General features: G+C 36.3%; 1 long non-coding RNA gene across 1 annotated transcript in view; it reads left to right on the forward strand.

Annotated features, from left to right (window-relative positions):
• Nucleotides 1-12,846: 12,846 nt before the first annotated feature.
• Nucleotides 12,847-15,905, forward strand: part of LOC141545703 (uncharacterized) — a 129,474-nt gene continuing 126,415 nt past the window's right edge. Inside the window, exon 1 of the long non-coding RNA XR_012483121.1 lies at nucleotides 12,847-13,079. This is a non-coding gene — a long non-coding RNA (uncharacterized LOC141545703). The remainder of the gene's footprint in view (nucleotides 13,080-15,905) is intronic.

Consider the following 15,905-nt stretch of genomic DNA (forward strand, 5'->3'; position numbering starts at 1 on the left):
ACTTACTTCTATTCAGATTTTTTCCCTTCCTCCCCCAACCCCCTCCCCCAGATGGCAGGCAGTCTTATACATGTTAAATATATAACAGTATATTCTAGATATAATATATGTGTGTAGAACCGAATTTTTTGTTGCACAGGAAGAATTGGATTCAGAAGGTAAAAATAACAGTTTACACTCATTTCCCAGTGTTCCTTTTCTGGAGGTAGCTGATTCTGTCTATCATTAATCAACTGGAATTGGATTAGCTCTTCTCTATGTTGAAGATATCCACTTCCATCAGCATACATCTTCGTACAGTATCATTGTTGAAGTGTATAATGATCTTCTGGTTCTGCTCGTTTCACTTAGCATCAGTTGATGTAAGTCTCTCCAAGCCTCTCTGTATTTCTCCTGTTGGTCATTTCTTACAGAACAATAATATTCCATAACATTCATATACCATAATTTACGCAACCGTTCTCCAATTGATGGACATCCATTCATCTTCCAGCTTCTAGCCACTATGAAAAGGGCTGCCACAAACATTTTGGCACATACAGGTCCCTTTCCCTTCTTTAGTATTTCCTTGGGATATAAGCCCAGTAGTAGTATGGCTGGGTCAAAGGGTATGTACGTTTTGATAACTTTTGGGGCATAAATCCAGATTACTCTCCAGAATGGTTGGATTCTTTCACAACTCCACCAACAATGCATCAGTGTCCCAGTTTTCCCACAGCCCCTCCAACATTCATCGTTATTTGTTCCTGTCATCTTAACCAATCTGACAGGTGTGCAATGATACCTCAGATTTGTCTTAATTTGCATTTCTCTGATCAATAGTGATTTCGAACACTCTTTCATATGAGCGGAAATAGTTTTAATTTCATCATCTGAAAATTGTCTGTTCATATCCTTTGACCATTTATCAATTGGACTATGGCTTGATTTCTTATAAATTAAAGTCAATTCTCTGTATATTTTGGAGATGAGGCCTTTATCAGAACCTTTAACTGTAAAAATGTTTTCCCAATTTGTTACTTCCCTTCTAATCTTGTTTGCATTAGTTTTGTTTGTGCAGAAACTTTTTAATTTGGTATAATCAAAATTTTCTATTTTGTGATCAATAATGTTCTCTAGTTCTCCCTTGGACACAAACTCCTTCCTCCTCCACAAGTCTGAGAGGTAAACCATCCCATGTTCCTCCAATTTATTTATGATTTCGTTCTTTATGCCTAAATCTTGGACCCATTTTGATCTAATCTTAGTATGTGGTGTTAAATGTGGGTCCATGCCTAGTTTCTGCCATACTAATTTCCAGTTTTCCCAGCAGTTTTTGTCAAATAATGAATTCTTATCCCAAAATTTGGGATCTTTGGGTTTGTCAAAGATTAGATTGCTATTTTTATTCACTATCTTGCCCTGTGAACCTAACCTATGCCACTGATCAACTAGTCTATTTCTTAGCCAATACCAAATGGTTTTGGTGACTGTTGCTTTATAATATAGCTTTAAATCAGGTACACTTAGACCACCTTCCTCTGACTTTTTTTTCATTAGTTCCCTTGCAATTCTCGACCTTTTATTCTTCCATATGAATTTTGTTGTTATTTTTTCTAGGTCATTAAAATAGTTTCTTGGGAGTCTGATTGGTATAGCACTAAATAAATAGATTAGTTTGGGGAGTATTGTCATCTTTATTATATTCGCTTGGCCTATCCAAGAACACTGAATGTCTTTCCAATTATTTAAATCTGACTTTATTTTTGTGGCAAGTGTTTTGTAATTTTGCTCATATAATTCCTGACTCTCCTTTGGTAGATATATTCCCAAATATTTGATACTATCGACTGTTATTTTGAATGGAATTTCTCTTTGTATCTCTTGCTGTTGGATTGTGTTGGTAATGTACAAAAATGCTGAGGATTTATGTGGATTTATTTTGTATCCTGCAACTTTGCTAAAATTCTGAATTATTTCTACTAGCTTTTTAGCAGAGTCTTTGGGGTTCTCTAAGTATACCATCATGTCATCTGCGAAAAGTGATAATTTCCTCATTTCCTACTCTAATTCCTTGGATCTCTTTCTCGGCTCTTATTGCCAAGGCTAGAGTTTCTAGTACTATATTGAATAGTAATGGTGATAGTGGGCAACCTTGTTTCACTCCTGATCTTACAGGGAAAGGTTCTAGTTTATCACCATTACATATGATGTTTACTGAAGGTTTTAAATATATGCTCCTTATTATTTTAAGGAATAGTCCATTTATTCCTATACTCTCAAAGTGTTTTTAGTAGGAATGGATGTTGGATTTTATCAAATGCTTTTTCTGCATCTATTGAGATGATCATATGGTTTTTATTAATTTGATTATTAATATGGTCAATTATACTAATAGTTTTCCTAATATTAAACCAGCCCTGCATTCCTGGTATAAATCCCACTTGGTCATAGTGTATTATCCTGGGGATGATTTTCTGAAGTCTATTTGCTAATATCTTATTTAAGATTTTAGCATCAATATTCATTAAGGAAATTGGTCTATAGTTTTCTTTCTCAGTTTTCGATCTATCTGGTTTAGGTATCAGTACCATGTCTGTGTCATAGAAGGAATTTGGTAGGACTCCTTCAATCCCTATTTTTTCAAATAGTTTACAAAGCATTGGAGTTAGTTGTTCTTTAAATGTTTGGTAGAATTCACCTGTAAATCCATCTGGTCCTGGGGACTTTTTCTTAGGAAGTTGGTTAATAGCTTGTTCTATTTCTTTTTCTGAGATGGGGCTATTTAGACTACTTACTTCTTCCTCTGTTAATCTGGGCAAGCTATATTTTTGAAGGTATTCTTCCATTTCATTTAAGTTATCGAATTTATCGGCATAAAGTTGAGCAAAGTAGCTCCTAACTATTGTTCTAATTTCCTCTTCATTAGTGGTGAGTTCACCCTTTTCATTTTCAAGACTAACAATTTGCTTTTTCTCTTTCCTTTTTTTAATCAGGTTTACTAAGGGTTTGTCTATTTTGTTGGTTTTTTCATAAAACCAACTCTTAGTTTTATTAATTAATTCAATAGTTTTTTTACTTTCAATTTTATTAATCTCACTTTTTATTTTTTGAATTTCAATTTTTGTGTTTGTCTTGGGGTTTTTAATTTGTTCCTTTTCTAGCAATTTTAGTTGTAAGCCCAATTCGTTGACCTCTTTCTCTATTTTATGCAAGTAGGCCTGTAGAGATATAAAACTTCCCCTTATTACAGGTTTGGCTGTATCCCACACATTTTGGTATGATGTCTCATTATTGTCATTTTCTTGGGTGAAGTTATTGATTATGTCTATGATTTGCTGTTTTACCCAATCATTCTTTAGTATAAGATTATTTAGTTTCCAATTATTTTTTGGTCTATTTTCCCCTGGCTTTTTATTAAATGTAATTTTGATTGCATTATGGTCTGAAAAGGATGCATTTACTATTTCTGCCTTACTGCATTTGATTTTGAGGTTTTTATGCCCTAGTATATGATCAATTTTTGTATAGGTTCCATGAACTGCTGAGAAGAAAGTATATTCCTTTCTGTCTCCATTTAGCTTTCGCCAAAGATCTATCATATCAAACTTTTCTAGTATTCTATTTACCTCTTTGACTTCTTTCTTATTTATTTTGTGGTTTGATTTATCTAATTCTGAGAGTGCAAGGTTAAGATCTCCCACTATTATAGTTTTGCTATCTATTTCCTCTTGCAGCTCTCTTAATTTCTCTTTTAAGAATTTAGATGCTGCACCACTTGGTGCATATATGTTTAATATTGATACTGCTTCATTATCTATGCTACCCTTTAGCAAAATATAATGCCCTTCCTTATCTCTTTTAATTCGATCAATTTTTGTTTTTGCTTGATCTGAGTTGAGGATGGCTACTCCTGCTTTTTTGGTTTTGCCTGAAGCATAATAGATTCTGCTCCACCCTTTTACTTTTAGTTTGAATGTCTCACCCTGTTTCAGGTGTGTTTCCTGTAAACAACATATAGTAGGATTCTGACTTTTAATCCAGTCTGCTAACTGCTTCCTCTTTATGAGGCAGTTTGCCCCATTCACATTTATGGTTAGAAGGATTAATTCTATATTGCTTGCCATCCTATAACCCCTGCTTATGCTTTTCCCCTTTCCTTCCCTCTTACCCCCCTACCCAGTATTAAACTGGTGAACACCACTTGCTTTTCACAGCCCTCCCTTTTTAGGATCCCTCCCCCACCTTAAAGATCCTCCCCTTATTTTACCCCTTTTCCTCGAAATTTCTGTATTCCCTTCCCCTTAGCTTACTCCTTCCCTTTCACTTTTCAGTGAAGTGGAAGAAGTTTCACCATAAATCGAATATGTCTATTGATACACATTATGTTCATCTCCTTTCTTTCTTTCTCTCAGATATAATAGGTTACCTTTGCCTCTTCATGAGATGTAGTACCACCACTTTACAATTTTTTATGATATAATTTCCTTTCCACCTCTAGTTTCTAAGACAAATTGTACATATGTTCTTTACATATTTTTTTGGCAGAAGTATAGTTTTCAAGATTTCTTTTTACCTTTTTAGAAATCTCTTGAGTTCTGTATATGAAGATCAAACCTTTTATGTAGGTCTGGTTTTTTCATCAAAAATAGATGGAATTCATTTATTTCGTTAAATGTCCATCTTCTTCCCTGGAAAACGATGCTCATTCTTGCTGGGTAAGTTATTCTTGGCTGCATACCAAGTTCCTTAGCCTTTCGGAATATCATGTTCCAGGCCCTTCGTTCTTTTAATGTGGACGCTGCTAGATCCTGGGTTATCCTTATTGTGTATCCTCCATATCTGAATTGCTTTTTTCTAGCAGCTTCCCATATCTTTTCCTTTGTCTGATGGTTCTTGAACTTGGCCACTACATTTCTTGGCGTTTTGATTTTAGGGTCCCTTTCAGTAGGTGATCGATGAATTTTTTCAGTGTCTATTTTACTCTCTGTTTCCAGAATGTCTGGGCAGTTCTCTTTGATAATTTCCTCGAAAATGGTGTCTAAACTCTTTTTTTCCTCATATTTTTCAGGGAGTCCCATTATTCTCAAATTGTCTCTCCTGGATCTGTTTTCCAGGTCTGTTGTCTTTCTGGTAAGGTACTTGACATTCTTTTCAATTGTTTCATTTCTCTGGTTTTGCTTGACTACCTCTTGGTTTCTCCTTGAGTCATTCATTTCTACTTGTTCCAGTCTAATTTTCAATGCTGCATTTTCTTCACTCACTTTTTTTATATCTCTTTGTAATTGTCCAATTGAGTTTTTATCTTCTATGGAATTTTTTTCCATTTTATCCACTTTATTTTTTAGAGAGTTGTTTTCTTTTTCCAGCTCACTAATCCTGTTTTCCTTGGAGTTGTTTACCTTTTCCAGCTCACTAATCTTGTTTCTCAATGATTTGATTTCTTTATCTACTCTGTCTTGCCAAGCTTCCCTTTCCTTTTCCCATTTCTCTTCCAGCTCTCTTGTGAGAGCCTTTTTGATTTCCTCTATGAGTTTCTTTTATATTGAGGAGCAGCTTATATCCCTCCCAGGGGATACATCTGGGGACAGTCTGTTCCTAGTCTCCTCAGCATTTGAAGTCTGCTCTCTCTCCACACAAAAGCTGTCAATGGTTAGAGCCCTTTTGAATTTTTTGTTCATTTTGTCAGAGTAGGAATCCAAGAAAACAAACTGACAAGAGAAACAATTGGTCTGTTTTGCGGGGGATGGGGCTGGATGGTATTAATGGGCTTCCTCTACAGACTGGGGGTCGGGCAGCAGAGAGCCACTAACAGAACAGCAATGACTGTACTGAGCCTGTGCTCTGAGGCTCTGAGAACATGCTGAGTCAGTCCAGGTGGGGGTTGGGGGTGGCCGGGTTCTGAGAGACACTAGCTTTCCAGGGTTTTAATCTTCACCTCTGGTGTTTACACCCTCTCCCTGCTCCTGGCTTGCTGCCAAGACGGAGCATCCACACTGTGGAAAGTCTTTTCGCAGAAACGGCAGAGATTGTACCCCTCCCCCTCTGGTCTGAGCTGTGTGAGCTGTCTGTCTTGCTCTGGCTGCCTGCCCTCAGTCTGCACCCAGTCTGATTGACCCTCCCCCGAGCAAACAGACCTTTTCTGGCGACTTTCAAGGATGTCTTCTCTTGGTGATTATTTGTGGATTTCTTTCTGGGTCAAGCATTAAGTCAGAGGCTTGTCATGAAGTAAGTTCTGAGAGAAAACAAGGAGCTCAAGCAGCTGTCTGCCTCCACGCTGCCATCTTGGCCGGAAGTCCCCAAACTTTTAATCATATAGACTTCCGATCTTATATTTAAACTTATTTTACAGTGATAAAACATGTTTCTGTTCCCAGAAACACACACATACACACACACACACAAATCTAAGCCTGAAATCATATATTCTTCTGATCACAGAATCTCATACAGGAACTTCAGATCTCACAATCATATCTACACCCTTCAAATACCACAGTCACACAAATGCATAAATCTGATCAAACATACACTTCTAATCCCATCACACAGACATCTGAGCCCTCATTTTAATCCCACAACAACTACATATTCCTGTCTCCCCAATCCATAAGTCATTCAGCCCTCTGATCCCACAAAGATCCCACAATCACAGTACATTTCTGATCCCATAATCATACACATACAGACACACTGCTTCCAAAATCATGTATGCTTCTGAGTTTATAAACATTTCTTATCTCACAATTTTACATATTCATTTCTGATCCCTCAACCACATTTATGATTCCATAGTTTCATACACACAGATACATATACACATTCAATTCTAATCCTAAAATCACAAATAATTTCTCTGATGCCACAATTATCCACACATTGATCTAATCCCCCAAGCATACAGACACTTCTGATTTCAAAATTGCCCATGCATCTTATCCTAAAATTACATAAACTTCTAACTCCAAATTATATAGATGCTTCTGATTTTATAATCACATACACTTATGAAATCACAATCACAACATATAATTTTGATTTCATGATCATAAATACACATACTTTGGATTCCATGATCACACACATTACTGAATAATATTATGCACAGACTTCTGAGTTCAATGTCCCCTTCACAGTTTTGATATCACAGATAATCACACTTTTGATAATCACAGACTCTTCTGATTACACAAACACCCTTCTATTCACACAGTCTCACATTCATGCTTATTATTCCATAGTCACAATACTTCTGATCCCCAAGTCACATATGCCTCTTATCACATTTACACTTCTCAGCCCCAAACTAAATATATTTCTGATCTTGGAATTATACATATGCTTTTGATACCAGAGTAATCACATAGTTTTTGGGTCCCATCATCACACATGCTTCTGGTGAGGAAAAGGGAAGGACGAAGAGTGAATATAATCAGTAATGTGTAAGATAGTGGGATCAGAAGTGTGTGTGTGTGTGTGTGTGTGTGTGTGTGTGTGTGTGTGTGTGTGAGAGAGAGAGAGAGAGAGAGAGAGAGAGTGAGAGAGAGAGAGAGAGAGACAGAGACAGAGAGAGACAGAGACAGAGAGACAGAGACAGAGAGAGACACACAGAGAGAGAGAGAGAGAAAGAGAGAGAGAGACAGAGAGACAGACAGAGACAGACAGAGAGAGAGACAGAGAGACAGAGACAGAGAGAGAGACACAGAGAGAGAGACAGAGAGACAGAGAGATAGAGACAGACAGAGAGAGAGACAGAGAGACAGAGACAGAGAGACAGAGACAGAGAGAGACACAGAGAGAGAGAGAGAGAAAGAGAGACAGACACAGAGAGAGAGACAGAGAGAGAGAGACAGACAGAGAGAGAGACAGAGAGACAGAGACAGAGAGACAGAGAGAGAGACAGAGACAGAGAGAGAGACAGAGAGAGACAGAGAGAGAGAGAGATTCTGGAATCAGAAATGTGTTTAAATTATGGAATCTGAAATATATGTGTAATTTTAATATCACAAATATATGTAACTGAGGAATCAGAAATGTGAATGTCTATGAATGTGGGATCAGAAGTATGTGTGATTTGGGGCTCAAAAGTGTTATGTATGAGTGTGGGATCTTCCACGTGTATGATTTTAAAATGGAAAGTGTTTTTTGACTTTGGATAAAAAGAAGTGAGATTGGAAGCATATATTGTTATTATGGCATCATATGTGTGTTTATGATTATAAAATCATAAGCATGTATATTTTTGGATTAGAAATATGTGTGATTTTGGGGATAAGACATTTGAACATGAGAATATGCAATTAGAAGAGTGTGTTGATAGGTTCAGAAGAATATGTGTGATTGTAGTATGTATGTATGTGTGTGTGTGTGTATGCATGTGATGACTGTGGGAATAAAATTATATGTATAATTGTGGAATCTGAAGTGTGCAAGTATGATTTTAGGATCAGAAATGATTATGGGATCTAAAGCTCATATATAAGATTGTGTGATCAGGAAAGTGTGTGATTGTGGACTCAGATGTGTGTGATTATTGGAACAGAATGTGTGTTTGTCATTTGGATTCAGAATATTGGACCAGAAATTTGTGTGATGGGATAAGAACTGTGTGAGAGTACTTGATCAGAATTGTGTGCAGGTGATCTTGGGATGAAAAGTAGGCATGTGTATGATTATAAAATCAATAATGAGAGTGTATTATTATGGGATCAGAAACACATGTGAAATTCAAGATCTGAGTAGTGTACTGTGATTCTGGGATGAGTGTGTATGATTGTGAAATCCAAAATGTTTTTGTGAAATTCTAGGATCAAAAGTATGTTGCATTGTAGGCTGAGATGATAGTGTGTGATTATGGGGATATGGAATCTAAAAAGAGGTCAGAAAAATATACATGAAGATATAAATGTAGGTAAGTGTTTGATCAGAATTGTTTGTATAGGATTTGGGGTCCAATAGGGTGAGCATATGATTTTGGACTCAGAATTATATGTGATTTGGAATCAAAAGTGTGTGTGTATGTGTGTATGTATGTGATTATATGATCTGAAGTACGTTTATGTAATTGTATGATCAGAAACATGTATTGTGATAGCTAGATTAGGGGTGTGTGTGTATGATTGTGTGTGTGTGTGTATGATTGTGTGTGTGTGTGTGTGTGTGTCTATGATTGTAGAATCTGAGATGTGTTTGTGATTTTGGAATCAGATGCATGGGTATTTAATTGTGAGAAAGGAAACTGTGAAATCTGAACTGTTGGTGAATTAAGAAGAAAGTGTATATGAATGTGGGATCAGAAGTATGTATGTTTGAGTATGATTGTAGTATCAGAAATGTGGGTGATTGGGAATCAAAAGTAAATACATGTAACTGTGCCATCAGGAGTTTTTGTGTTTTTGTGATTCTGTAGTAGAAGTAGTATATTGTGATTATGAAATCCCAAGTTTGTATGATTGATACCAATTGAATGTATGTATGGTTGTGGAAACAGAAGTGTATTTGTATGATCAGAAATGTGTGTATGTAGAACCAGAAGTGTGTATTATGATTCTGGGATGAGAAGTTTCTGTGGCTGAGCATGATATGTAATCTGAAGTAAATGTGATTAAAGGATCAGAAGCATGTGATTATGATTGTGGCATCAGAAATGTGTCATGAATTAGAAGAACATTGTGCATAGGACCAACAATATTTTAAAATGAATTGTGAATGACTTAGCTATTCTCAGTAAGACAATGATCCAAGATAGTCCATTGGGGTTCAAATCCTTTGAGATTTCAAAATGAAAAATACTACCTCTAAAGAAAAAACTAATATCTGAAGACAGAGTGAATAATTCCTCCCTCCCTCCTTTCTCTCCTCCCTTTCTCCTCCCTCCCTCTCTCATCCCCCTTCCTACTCCTTCCTTTCTCCCTTCTTCCCTTCTCTCCTCCCTTCCTCCCTTCCTCCCTTCTTTCCCTCCTTCCCTCCTCCCTTTCCTCCCTCTCCTCCCTCTCCTCCTCCTTTCCTCCCTCCCTCCCTCCTTCTCTCTCTCCCTCTCTCATTCTCTCTCTCCCTTTCTCCCTCTCTCCTTCTCTCTTTCCCTTCCTCCCTTCCTCCCTTCCTCCCTCCCTCCCTTCCTTCCTTCCTTCCTTCCTTCCTTCCTTCCTTCCTTCCTTCCTTCCTTCCTTCCTTCCTTCCTTCCTTCCTTCCTTCCTTCCTTCCTTCCTTCCTTCCTTCCTTCCTTCCTTCCTTCCTTCCTTCCTTCCTCCTTTTATCTTTTCTGCTCAAAATTACTAATATGGAAATGATTGCACAATTATAACCTGTATTAGATCACTTACTTTCACAAGTGGGGGGGGGGGAGGAGAAGAATGGAGAAATAGAAATTGGTACTCAAAATTTAAAATATAATAAATTTTCTATGTGTAATTGGAGAAAAAAATGAAATGTTATTAAAAGAGAAATGTATGTGTGTGGGGTGTGTGTATGTTGTAATAAAAAGTGTGTGTGTGATTGGAAGTATATATAATATTGTGGGATCAGAAGTGAATGTGTATATGTGTAATTGTAAGATCAGAAGTCTGTGATAGCATGAAAAGTGTACATTAGTATGTGATCAGAGTTCTGTATGTAATTAAAGAATCAAAAGTTTATGTGAGTGTGTATGTATGGTTTAGGTATCAGAAGCATGAGTATGTGATTCTGGGATTAGAAAGGCACATGTGAATTCATGAGATCACAAGAATGTGTGATTTTTGGAATCAGATGTTTGTGATTACAATATCAGAACTGTGTGTTTATTATTGTGAAAAAATAAATGTATGTGATCAGAAGTGAGTGTATATGTGGTGATTGTGGAATCAGAGATGTTTGTTATATTGGCAACTCAGAAGAATACATAATGATTATGAGCTCAGAAATGTGTGTGAGTGTGGGATCAGAAGTATGTTAGTAGTTGTGGAATCAAAAATATGTGTGATTGTGGCATCAGAAATGTGTATGTGTGTGTGTGATTGTGGGATCATAAGTATAGGTGTGATTTAGAGATCTTCTCGAAGTGTGTATGTGTTATTATGGACTCAGAACTGAGTGTGTGTCTGAGTGTGGGACTCAAGTGGGTGTTTGTGTGATTGTGTGATCAGAAGAATGTTTTTGTGATTGTGGGATCCAGATTTTATATCTATATGATTTTGGGATTATTGGTGAGTGTGTGTAATTGTGGGTTCAGAAGAGAGCATTGCAGGCATTGGGGACAACACTAGCTAAAATGTAAGGGATGGGGTATATTGTTTGAAGAATGGCAGGAAGACCAATGTTATTGGATCTAAGTGTATATGTAGTTAGATATAAGGTATAAGAATATTGGAAAGGTTTGGGGGAAGTAATTATGAAGGACATGAAGACCATCTCAGTTGGACCATAAAATCACATGCTCATGGAAGGGGTAGAAATGCTTTAAAAAAAGAAGGTGGAACATAGCTGGGTTGGATCAAAAGAGATTCAAGTTGTAAGTATTCATTTGTGAAAGCAGTAAGGGAATAATAAATAACAAACTTGAAAGGGGGAGATATTAAAATATATTATTATATAGATTATTATATATTATTGATATAGAAAAAAGATGACAGAATAATAGAAACTCCTCAAAAGGATTCTCTGTAAAATAGAATCTAGGCTCTTTTTTTGGTCATAGTTTTCTGGAAGTCCAATAATCCGCAGATTATCTCTCCTAGATCTATTTTCCAGGTCTATAGATTTTCCCAGTAAGTATTTGACGTTGTTCTCCAGCTTCTCATTTTTTTTTGTTTTGTTTGACTGATTCTTGGGTTCTCTGTGAATCATTCATTTCTATTTGTTCCATCCTGACTTTTAAGGAGTTATTTTCTTCTTTCACAGTTTTTAGTTCTTTTTGTAAATGCCCAATTTCGTTTTTAAATGAATTATTTTGCTCTATTGAATTTTTTTCCATTTCCCTAATTTTTTTTTTGAGAATTATTTTCTTTTTCCAATTCAGAAATTCTATTTTCTTGAGACTTTTTTATCTTTTCCAATTCAGAAATCCTACTTTCCTGTGTTTTTTTAACCTTTTCTAATTCATAAATTTTGTTTCCCTGCATCTCCTGTGAATTCTTTATTTTTTCCAACTCCAATTTCAGGACGTTGTTATTCTCTATCATAGCTTCCCTTTCCTTTCCCCATTTTTCTTCAATCTCCCTCAATTTTTTAAGAGTTTCTTCTAGGAGAGTTATGTGATGGGGGGCAGGAATCGTTCCCCTTTAGGTTGTTATCTGCTGATTCTCTGCTGTCAACTTCCTCGGGGTTGGATACCCGCTCTTTCTCTGTATAGAAGGAATCTATGGTTTTTCTAGCTTTTTTGCTCATACTTAAAAAATCTTTTGGGGTCTGTCCCTGGGGTAGGAAATTATTTATTTACTTCTTTACCAGCTTCCTCCCAGACCAGATGGATGCAGCGGCTCCTGCACCTGAGCTAAGATAGAGCTCTGGGAGAGAGTTCCCCACCCCCTCCCTGGAAGTGCCTCAGAGGTGATTAGCACTGCTGTGCTTCCAGGGCGTAGAATAGTAAAGGCAGCACAAAGCCCAGCCTATGTGTCCGGGTGGGGCGTGGATGTCTGCAGCAGGTGACGTGTAAAGCCCCTGTGCTCAAACTGGAAGTGTCTGCCAGAAACCGCGGTCCCTAGTTCAAAGGTTCCGCTTCTCTGGGACTTCCTGGAGCTGAGTTCCACTCCCTCCAGCTAAACTAGGCAGTGTGTGTTGCCTTGGGCCGTATCCACCCACTTGTCAATCTTTTAACTATTCTCAGGTGGTAGCTGAGGCCACACCCCCTGGTGCCGAGATCTGCTGAGTCACCCCCAGGATCGGGGAAAATCTAATCTGAGTTTTAAAATATTTTGGCTTTCTCTTCTGAACTGCTAAATAATTAGCAGAGAAGAGCTAACAGCCTGTGCCAGATTCCTTTACCTCAGTGGCTTCTCTGATCCCAGAGCCCTTCCCAGCGCAATGGGCGCAGTGTGCCCCTACCCCACCGTCTGTGCTGGTCTCTCTTATTCCTCCCCTGAGAACTGACCTTTCCTGTTGAAACTCCAGATTCTCTTCAGCTGGTAAGTCGTGCTTCCAGTCCTTATGGTATCTATCAGTCCTGAGCTAATTCTGAGACTTAATTTATCTAATTGGTTGTGAGGGAGTGAGGACGTTCACTGAGTCTTGTGTTTCTTCTCCGCCATTTTGGCTCCGCCCCCAAAAGGATTCTCTAAGAGAAATATCTAATATTACCTAATTATTAGCCTATGTGTTTACTCTTCATATCTATAAAATTTTTTTATGAGGGTTTAGGGTTAAGAGGAAGAACAAGATGGACTATATCTTGTAGCAGTCTTTACAATTAGAACATACATAATAAGCATATTCTTATGACATCACAAAAATACTTAGGAAGGAAAAATGTCTTAGAATATAAAATGTAAAATAAAAAAGAAACTAAAATATTATAGCTTTATATTTTTGCTATTGCTTAATTTATTCTGCCTGTAAGCTATTAAAATTTAAAGCCTTGCCATGTAGAATTTGAACAGCATTCAAAGAAATTTGACCCTTGTTAAAACAAAGAAAATTTCTTTATATGACTTATACTCATTCTGATTTATTTTTGGCAATGGTATATTTTATGAATGTATTATTAAGAAATAAGCAGACTTTAATAAGTGATATTCAAGAAATGGATCATATCTTTACAACTTATTGATTAAATGAAAAGGGGTAGATCTCAATTTCTATCTTGTCATTGTTTTCTGATTAAAGAAAAAATTTATTCAATAAAACATAATTCCATCTTCAACACTCTTTTATCACAAGGTTCATAACTGCAATAGATTTTAAAAAATCTTCCCCCTGATAATAAATAGCAAATGGTCAGATAGCCTTGTGGAAAGAATTATTCTCATTATATCAAGATCCAGGCCATTACAAAACTTTCTGGAAGACATATATGTTATCACTTAAAGGACTTTGTCTCTCCACAAAGGTGAAATGGACAAAACCTATCTACTGACCAGATTTCGTGATAAATTTGGACGGGCACTTTACACAGCCTGTCCAAAACTATGCATATCTGGGACAAACAGTGCAGATGGACAACAAGCTGTTCCCCAAAATTAAAAAAAAGAAAGGAGAGTAAGCTGGATTGATTTCAGGAAATTGAAAAGCTCTAACTACCAGCTTTCCATAAAAGCAAAGGGCCTTATTATTATTATTATTATTATTTTCTGAGCTAATTGGGGTTAAATGACTTGCCCAAGGTCGAACAGTAGGAAATGTTAAGTGTCTGAGGTCACATTTGAACTCAGGGCCTTATTTTCAATATGAATGTTTCTTTGAAATTGATATGTGGTATAACTGCACATATGTAAACCTTTATAAAATTGCTTACTATTTTAAGGAGGAAGGAAGAAAATTTAAAATATTAAATGATTAAAATTGTCTTTACATATAGTTAGAAAAATAAGATATTATTTTTAAAAAGGAATTGATATATGGTAAAAAGACATGTATCACAACTTCATATGAAGAATATTCACACAGAGAGCAATGAAGCAATTAATAGTGTGTATGAACATATTGTAATCAATGAAAAGAACAGGCTTAGTAGTTAAAGAATTTTCAAAGCTCTCCAACATAAGTGTAAGTAATTGTAACTTTTCCCAAAGAATAAGATTCCAAAAAAGCTAATGATGACTTAACAGTGAATAAGGCTAATTCCCAATTCCTAATATACTCATTCAGCCCTCTCTCCTACCATCCTCCACTCTTTAACAAAACAGCACAATGTAACCATAAGTAATTTCTTTGTAGCTGCTATACTAAGGGCCAGCACAGTCTACTGTTCTGGGCCCTCTTTTCATCTTATTTTATGGATTCAATGATCATATCTATTTATCTAGGCCTAACTTTTTTGCTTACCTCAATTCTTATATCTCCACCTGTTTATTTCAGATATCTGAAGTAGATGTCCTAGAGATATCTTAAATTCAACATGTCTCAAACTGAACTTGAGATGAAAAATTGGGATGTTGGTGGAAAATTATCATAATTAAGAAGTCAGGATAACCTATCTATGAGTCGAGAAGTAAATGGGACACTTTTAAATTTAATTTGAATTATTACTATTGTCTCTAGATAATGCCAATAATCTAAATAAAGCTATATCTAGATTTATAAGCCCAGTGTAAAGTTAGCCTATTTTACTGTTGTGATTGAAATACATGTTTTAGCAAAGTTGAAAGAGGGCATCTACAAGGTGAAACATTTGTGTGACTGAGTGATAATAGCTGACAATTATTTAGCATTTCAACATTTGCACCTCAGTTTGTATTCATTGACTCATTTGATCCTCATAACATTCTTGCAAGAAAGGTATTGAATTTTTCAGATGAAGAAACTTATATTAGGGAAAGATTAGAGAACAGGGAGGGAATGTTTATGTTGGACAATGACTGACTGCCAAAATTTCAGGATGATCACAAATGCTACAAATCATGACTTGGTTGATTATTTTGTTTATTTTCTATATAGTAAAATGCTGGAGACAATAGTAATAATTCAAATTAAATTTAAAAGTGTCCCATTTACTTCCATACATCTCCACCAAGCAACCAGTTTTAAAAATATTTACATAGTCCTTATCTGAAATATTATTTTAACCTAAATTATTCCTAATTGCAAGTTAAACTGACTATTCATGTCATGGGTGGAGGGTGACTGAACAACCCCACCCTTTCCCCATCACACGTCCTCAAAGTTTGTTGAACTGGTTGCTTCTAACAAAGAGAGATTAGGAGTAAAAAAATCAATGGAATTGGGGAGAAACTCCAAATATTTAACTTTGTTGATATGACAAGTGTTTCTGCCTTGTTTATCCTATGGATTTAGCT

This window comes from Sminthopsis crassicaudata, chromosome 6 (assembly GCF_048593235.1).
Source record: "Sminthopsis crassicaudata isolate SCR6 chromosome 6, ASM4859323v1, whole genome shotgun sequence".
Lineage (NCBI taxonomy): Eukaryota > Metazoa > Chordata > Mammalia > Dasyuromorphia > Dasyuridae > Sminthopsis > Sminthopsis crassicaudata.